The sequence below is a fragment of the Mauremys mutica genome, chromosome 26 (assembly GCF_020497125.1).
Source record: "Mauremys mutica isolate MM-2020 ecotype Southern chromosome 26, ASM2049712v1, whole genome shotgun sequence".
Taxonomy (NCBI): domain Eukaryota; kingdom Metazoa; phylum Chordata; order Testudines; family Geoemydidae; genus Mauremys; species Mauremys mutica.
Genome location: NC_059097.1, coordinates 16,073,813 through 16,079,784, shown reverse-complemented (window position 1 = coordinate 16,079,784; position 5,972 = coordinate 16,073,813). Strand labels below are relative to the sequence as shown.

The window sequence follows — 5,972 nt, the reverse complement described above, 5'->3', positions numbered from 1 at the left end:
TTGTTAAATTCAGAAGCCCCCTTTAGAACCGGTTGTTCCCGGAGGGACAACTAGTTCCAAAAGGGCTTTTAAATTTAAGAAAAGCTGTAGCAGCTCCCTGCCCTTCCCCCAGCCCCAGCTCACCTCACTCCGCCTCCTCTTCAGAAGCTTCTGGCTTCTCCTCCCCCTCCCAGGCTTCCCGCGAATCAGCTGTTCGCGCGGGAAGCCTGGGAGGGCTGAGAAGAAAGCAGCGGCTTCCTGCAGGTGAGGTTGAGCTGGGGCGGGGAGCGGGGACGCCAGCGGGAGGGGAGGGCTCCAGGCGCTGCGCCGCCCGGTGAGGTCGCGGCCGGACCCTGGGGATGGGCGGCGCAGCTCCTGCCTGCCGGGGTCGGGTCCAGCGGGGGGGGGGGGGGCGGCTCCTTCCTGCCCGGGTCCGGGTCCAGCCGTGGGGGGCGCGCGGCTCCTGCCTGCCCGGGTCCGGGTCCAGCTGGGGGGGGGCGCGGCTCCTGCCTGCCCGGGTCGGGTCCAGCCGGGGGGGGGGGGCGCGGCTCCTGCCTGCCCGGCCCCCGGGTCCGGGTCCAGCGGGGGGGGGGGCGGCTCCTGCCTGCCTGCCCGGCCCCCGGGTCCAGCCGGGCGGCGCGGCTCCTGCCTGCCCGGCCCCCGGGGTTGGCCCCGGGTCCAGGTAGGATGGTAAGGGAACAGGGAGGGTGTGTTGGATAGAGGGCAGGGGAGTTGTGGGGGGGAATGGATTAGTGTCAGAGCGGTCAGAGGGCAGGGAACAGGGGGATTGAACGGGGCAAGCGGGGGGGAGGCAGTCAGAAAGGAGAAGGGGCTGAATGGGGCAGTTAGGGGTAGGGATTCCAGGGACAGTCAGGGGACAGAGAGAAGGGGTGGTTGGATGGGGTAGGGGTCCCAGGGTGCCATCAGGAATCAGAGAAGGGGTTGGATGGGGTGGCAAGGGGCAGCCGGGACAGGGAAGGGGGTGGATAGGGCACGGGTCCTGGGGTGGGGGCTGTCAAGGAACATGGGGGGGTTGGAAGGGGCAGGAGTCCCGGGGGGGGGCATGACCCCTCATGGGGTGAGGAGGAGGGAACCGGTTGTTAGCATTTTGGCAGCTCATCACTGCCCGTAGCTATACATTTATGACACCCTGTAAATAGCAATCTGCAGAATCTGATTCTGAGAAAGGGCAGGGTGAAGGGAAGTGGCTTCAGCAGATTTACTGAGCATGCTCAGTGCACCATAAGTAGGAAATTCCTACACGCAGCAGTTTCTCACACTACACCTGAGGCAGCATGAGGCAGGGGCTCCATCGCTGTCCAGACCCCACCCAAGAGCAGATCCCCAGGGGCTGCGAGACCCTCAGCTTCTGGGACCTGTGTGTGGAGTCTCTCTTCTGCCCCCCCAGGGCTGCCCCTGGGATCCCTCTGGCCCCTGGTGCCTGCAGCCTCTGGCCACTGCTCCAGCCCCTTCCTGGCTCCTTCAAGCCCAACCCAGGCTGCAGCTGCCACACTCACCGGGCCAAGGACTTTCTGAGGTGGGAACTAGCCCCATCTCTGCCAAAGCCCCGCCCCCAGGAGCTGCCCCGCCTCTAGGCTGTGCCAGAGCCCCGCCCCCAGGAGCTGCCCCGCCCCTGCTCTGTGCCAGAGCCCCGCCCCCAGGAGCTGCCCGCCCCCAGGCTGTGCCAGAGCCCCGCCCCCAGAAGCTGCCCCGCCCCCGATCTGTGCCAAAGCCCCGCCCCCAGGAGCTGCCCCGCCCAGTTTGGTTTGTTTTTTTGCCGGGGTGTGTGTGTGTGTGATCCAGATGGAGTTAGAAGAAGTTGGGCTGCAGAGGCTCAGGGAGATTGAGGGGAACCCCCTGGGTGTCCCAGTGTTGGCCAGGGATTGTACAGCACCTAGCGCAATAGGGGGTCCCAGAGCTGTAACTAGCTATTTTTGCACTCAAAGCAAGAATATAAAAGTGCCTCCCCCCACTGTGCCACCCAGCCCCCTTGAAACACCTCCCCAGCGCTGCCCAGCCCTGTGGAAACAGTGTCCCCAGCACCGCCCGCCCCAAAGAAACAAACCCTCCTTCCCCAGCGCCGCCCCACTGAAACAGGTGTGGGCCAAAAAGGAAGGTTGGGGGGAGGGGGAAGAAATGGCCCCCATAGGGTGACCAGATCACAGCAGTAAAATAGGACCTGCCCCCTCCCCACTCGTCCCCATCATCACACCCCTCTTCAACCCCTAGCTCCCCGCTGGCCTGCTGCGTTCCTCCTAGTCAGTCCCCCACCCACCACTCGCCTCCTTTCACCTCCTCCCTCCCCGGCCAGAAACCCCCGTCCCTGCCCCTTGAGCCCTGCTGGCTCACTGCTCACCTCTGTGCCCACCTGCCACTTGCCCACCCGCTCGCCTCCGACTCGCCCGCCCCCCAGTATAAAGCCTCATTCAAAGACCCAGGGGTCACCATATTACTGCACACAGCAGTCACTCAGTGCAGTTGTAGATAAATCTCTGCATTATGCATTTTTGTATAACTTGCCTATGACTTTGTATTGAACCTTGGTAATATGTTATAGGGGGCCCCTAAGGTAGTGTAATTAAGGTAATAGAAAAATGTCTTTTTGCTAGAAGTAGAATAAGATCTTCCCCCCACTTTGTAATCAGTTGCCCTGTGGAGTGAATGAGGTGGGACTGAGGAAGGCAGCACCTCCAGACAGCTGCACCCCTTGGAGAGGGGCTGGGAGCCCGACCAAGGCCAATCAGACTTGGCAAGTGGGCTGGCTAGAGAAGAGCCGACACACTGACGGCCTCGGGGGTTAGGAGCAAGCACCTTCCTGTGGGAACCCCTCTGTGCAGCACTGGGACAACCCCCAGCCCAGAGAAAAGCAGCAAAAAGGACCAACAGACACTGTCCCAGATTTTGAATCTGAGAGATTTGCCCCTCTCCATCCGCCGACTCGCAGCTGACCTCCTCACCCCCCCCGAGTATGGACCCCCCAGGGGTCACTATATTACTGCACACAGCAGTCGATCACTGCAGTACCAAACATTAAAATACTGAAAATGGCGCCCCCCTCCATCCACCGACTCGCCGCTCGCCTCCTCACCCCGCCCCAAGTATCAGTGGCAGCAGGTTTGTAGAAGTTTTGGTGGTGCCCAGACCACTCAGAGCCTGCCCCCCCCGAACTCTTCCCCACACTTGCCTAAGGCTCTGCAAGGGAGTTTGGGTTGGGGGAGGAGGTCTGGGGTGCAGGCCCTGGATTGGGGCAGGGGATTGGAGTGTAGGATGGTTGAGAGGTTGCGCTCTGGGATGGAGTCAGGTGCAGGCTCTAGAATGGAGTTTGGGTGCTGGATGCAGGCTCCGGGCAGGGGCACAGAGTCAGGGCTCTAGGCACCAGCAAAGCAAGCAGGTGCCTGGAGCAGCCCATTTGCAGGGGCGGCAGCCGGCAGGGATCGAGCCTGGGAGCGGAGAACCAACAGGGAGCCCTAGGAGCTGTAGTTCCTTGGTTAGCTCCCTGCCTAGAGCCAGCCCTGGAGCAGGCAAAGAACCAAATTTCCCAGCATTCCCTTGGCTGCTATCAACAGGAAAGGGAGCGGGTGGGAGTATGGTAGCTGAAACCTCATGCTGCAGCTTGCTGTGAATGGAGAGGGGGTGGCGCTGTGAATGGGGAACAAGTGTGCCCAAGGAGTAGGCGGCTTTGGCCCAGAAGCAGCAAAATTCATCAAACATAGAACTGGTTCTGACTTATTTACTTGGTCTTAAAAGAGAACAACAAGGACCTGAGTCTCCTCCCTGTCAATAACCCCCTGCTCAGCCAATCAGGGTACAGACTGAGGACGGGAGGCTGAGGGTTCTCACCAGAGAGCCCAAAGGATGGCCCAGGTCACTGGTGGGGATCACTGCCCGAGCACTAGTTCAGCCCCACATTTTGAGCACTCTCCCGCAACACACACACACACACACACCCCTCTCCCGGTGTTGAGAGGGGAACAGGAGAAAGGACAAAAGGTGAAACAAAAAGGACAAACCCCAATGTCCCCAGTGATTCTAAGGGACAAAATCCCAGGTGCAGAATAAAATTCTGCCTCCTTAAGCTCGTGTTTTCCATGCCTAGAATTCAACTCTCACCAGATGGATCAGACTGAACAGGTTTCAGACCTTGAGGGGGCTCTTACCTTCTAAACAGGGACGGCTGTTTTCTAGTAAAATCACTGAAAGGGAAGGAGAAAACTCGAAAGAGGTTCCTCCTGGCGCTCACGTCCGTGAACCCGAATACTCCCTCAGTCCTCAGAGAGAGACCTGGAGAAGGAGACTTGCTGGAGCAAAGCCACAGGGGTCTCTGAGGTTTCCCTGGCCCCTCGCCCCTGTCCTGCCTGGCTGATGTCAGCATCTCTCTGTGAGGTCACCACCTCCCCACCACCTTTGACCAATAGGCTGAGGTCCTGCCAAAGGCCTTTGTGATGTCACTGCCGCACCCCTCCCTTGCTGGGCTAATGTCCTGCCCCTGGCCAGGCACTTTGCAGGTTTGAGCTACTCCCTGTGGACCACCCCACTCAAGGAGTGTTCGTTCTAGGCAGCAAGCCGGCTAGACAGGGAAACATCAGACGCTGCCCCCAATGCTACACTCAGTTTTTCAGAAATTAGTCGACTTTATGGCCAGAAGAGACCATTAGAGCATCTAATCTGACCCCCTGCGTATCACAGGCCTCCTGTTTGACACAAGAGCTACTTTTGAGGCAAACACATTCCAGAAAGGCATCTAGTCTTCATGAAATGACATCAGGAGATGGAGAATCCACCATTTTCCTTGGTAGCTTGTTCCTGTGATGACTCATCCTCACTGTTGAATTTTTGTGCCTTAGTTGTAATATGAATTTGTCTCTTTTCACCTTCCAGCCATTGGGTCTTGTTATGCCTTTCTCTGCTCGATTCAAGAGCCCTTTAATACCCAATCTTATCTCTCCATTAAGGCACTTCAACACTTCAGTGAAGTCACCTTTCAATCTTCTTTTGATAAGCTAAGCAGGTTGAGCTCTTTCAGTAGCTCACTAGAAGGCATTTTTTCCAGTCCTCAGAACATTAGGTGGCTCTTTGCTGCCCCAGCTCCAATTTCACAACATCTTTTTCAAACGAGGACACCAAAACTGGAAGGCTATTCCAGTATCAGTCTCACTGATGCCGTGTCATCTTCTGTGACGTTATTGACATAATCTGTAACTGTATAGCTCACCGTTGTGACCACTGTTCTATATTTGCAGCCAATATTACAGAGAAGTGGTTGTGTAAGGGGTCTATGGAGAGGTTCTGACTGGCAGATTATAATGATGCTATCTCTAGATGTGTATCATTTTTTTGTAGTTGACATTATGAATATTAGCTCTATGCTGCCTGTATTTCAAACTTGTGCTCTGCTTCCGGGAATGATACCTTTGTTTAATTGATGAAAACATAAACTAAACACTTAGAGGATTGGAACTGATTTCAGCAGATGGACAGGTTTGCTAGGTTTTTATGCATTTGGACAGCAAAATGTTGAGTGCTCACATTCATTTCAACCATCCTCATATGGTGGAGCTCCTGAACATAATGGAGAATGGAAATAAAAATGTTTTTCTTTTCTTTAAGAGGGCACTTGGGTTTGAACCAAGGACCACTTAATCTGCAATCAAACACTCTACCACTGAGCTATACCCCCATTACAACAGAAATATGGAATCGTGGTCTCCAGGACTTTGAAGGACAGACCCTGCTTCATCGAGCTCCTTTGCCATTCCCAGACCACAGGTGGTTTTAAAAATGGGGTTTGATTAAACTTCTTAAATGTGGTAAACACCACAGCTTGCACCCCCACTGCTATAGCTTCTCCCCATGACAGAGCTGCCACCTCCTGGGGAAGTGGATTGACTACACCAACAGGAAAACTCTCCCCCCTCAGCATGGAGCAGTGGTTCTCAAGCTGTGGGTCAGGACCGCAAAGTGGGTCGTGACCCTGTTTTAATGGGGTCACCAGG

At 56.3% G+C, this 5,972-nt stretch overlaps 1 non-coding gene across 1 annotated transcript; it reads right to left on the bottom strand.

The window, feature by feature from the left end:
* Window positions 1–5,584: 5,584 nt before the first annotated feature.
* TRNAC-GCA lies at window positions 5,585–5,656 on the bottom strand. The gene has a single exon. It is a non-coding gene; the product is annotated as a tRNA-Cys (tRNA).
* Between the last annotated feature and the right edge of the window lie 316 nt (window positions 5,657–5,972).